Source organism: Giraffa tippelskirchi, chromosome 13 (assembly GCF_054371585.1).
Source record: "Giraffa tippelskirchi isolate mGirTip1 chromosome 13, T2T-mGirTip1v1.2.pri, whole genome shotgun sequence".
In the NCBI taxonomy this organism is placed as follows: Eukaryota; Metazoa; Chordata; class Mammalia; order Artiodactyla; family Giraffidae; genus Giraffa; species Giraffa tippelskirchi.
Genome location: NC_137287.1, coordinates 22,732,661 through 22,734,982, shown reverse-complemented (window position 1 = coordinate 22,734,982; position 2,322 = coordinate 22,732,661).

Genomic DNA, 2,322 nt, shown 5'->3' with positions numbered 1-2,322 from the left:
AATTCTATATCAGTGATTATTGCAAAATTGGTTTAAAGTGTATGAACCAAACAGATTACTTTGGCTCCTATATACGAGGGCTTCCCTGGTGGCTCAGACGGTAAAGAACTTGCCTGCAATGCAGAAGACCTGAGTTCAATCCTTGGGCTGGGAAGATCCCCTGGAGAAGGGAATGCCAACCTACTCCAGTATTCTTGTCTGGGAAATCCCATGGACAGAGGAGCCTGGTGGGCCACTGTCCATGGGGTTGCAAAGAGTTGAACATGACTTAGTGACTAAACAAAACCAACAACTTAACATATGAAGGCGCAAAGGAGGCAAATTAAAGAGTTCTATCTCCTGGAATTCTCCTCTGCCCACTTCCCTGGCAGAGAAGCTAGGTTCTGCCCTATTACAATGTAAGGTCCTTTAGGACAGGGAATTTTCTCTGTCTTATATTCACTGATATCCCTTGTACCAAGTGCCAATCCATCACACAGCAGATAATCAATAAATATTGCTAAACAACTGGATGTGATGCCTAGGCTGGAGGTAGGATTCAGATTACTCTGGTCTGTTGATTCCTAGGATTTTTGCCGACCTCAGTAGTTCACAAAGCATTTGATGTGGGTGGGCAATGTGAAATGGAAAAGAATAACCTTGAAAGGCAAAAAACTTCTTATCGCACAAGCTATTCTAGATCCATTTCCTGCCCTAACTCTAAATAGCTGGAGAGAGTTATCTGTGCTTTTTGGGGTAAGGACTATTTCTTTTCGAGCCTAGCACGAATTATTGTAGGGACTCTTAAAAATTAAAGAAGAAATCTATGAATGAATTAAGGTGCTTTGGGTAATCTCATTATCACATACTCTCTTTACACATTCCTTAGAGTTGTGACCATTAAGATCCCCCCAAAGATTCCATAGTCACTTGAGGTGTGCAGCGTAGATCATGTGGGTATTTTGTTTTAGCGCAAAGGCTAGACAACCTGGCTGACATGACAAACTTTTGGCTAAGCTACATAGAGCACAAACAGGAGCTGCCAGGAGGAATTTGGGTAAGAAAACAAAGCAAAATAATATGCTTTTCTTTCTGCTGACTTAGCACCAGCCTAGGAGAGCCTTGGAGAGGGAGAATTTGAATGGGTCTTTGGCAGGACATGGACAACACAGCTCTGTTAGTGATTCAGGGGACCTGAGAAAAGCACCCCTGCACCTCAGCTTTCCCTTCTGTAAGCTGAAGAGGCTGGACTAGATGATTCTCAACAGCCTTTTCAGCACTGGCACTGCAGTGGACATCTATAAATTTTGCCTACCCAGTATACAGCCCTCCCTCTTTCTGGTAAGAGACACCTTTCCTTTTGTTAGCTTATGTGGTCAGATGGGCTGATTGCACTGCTGAATTCAAGGAGGGGCATGTGACCCAGGCCTGGATAATAGGGGAAGCAGACCCCTCAAGTGATGATAGTCACCTGGATCTGACCTGGCCAGAGTATTTCATTTCCTTTAGCCACTATGTTCTGCATATGGGCATAGGCCCTAGATGGTCCAGTGTGTCTCGATTCTGAGACTTTCAACTGTTAAGGAAGAGAATGTCTATTTCTGCTAGGATTGCTGAAGAGGACAGGCTACAATTCAAGAGTTGTTGGTACCTATCCTGCCACTATCAGGGGACAGCTTACTTGATAATGGAGCCAACACTGAAGAAAACAGAGCCAAGGAACAGAGGAGCAACACTGGGTCCTGATCCTGATAACAACTGGAACCCCTGGATACAGCTATAGCTGAAATCGGTTACCTGTATACTTCTTAATTACAAGAGCCAATAAATTCTATCCCTCACTCATTCATTCAACTTAAGGTACTTTGAGTTGTGTTCTCTATCAATTGTGACCAAAGGAGTTCTGAGCAATAGAGAAAGCTCTGTATTCCTGGAAATTTCAATAATAAGAAGCCACAAGCAAAAGACTACATGATATATGATTCCATGTATACAAAAGTTCAGAAAAGGCAAATCCATAAAAACAGAAAGTAGATTAGTAGATTGCTAGAAGCTGAGACAAATGGGAAGTGACTGCTAGTGGGTACTGGGTTTCTTTTTGAAGTGATGAAAATGTTCTGAAATTAGACAGTGGTGATGGTTGCATGACCCTGTGAATATACTAATAACACTGAATTATATCCACCACTTCAAAATGTGACTTTATGGTTGTAAATTGTATCTCAATTAGTAAAATAGAAAAAAATTAACTATAGCCTTTGGAGAGCCTTCAGGGAGTGAATACGAGTACTTGATCCCCTCACTTTCCTTGCTGTGAAGGATAGAAGTTACCAAAACAAGAAC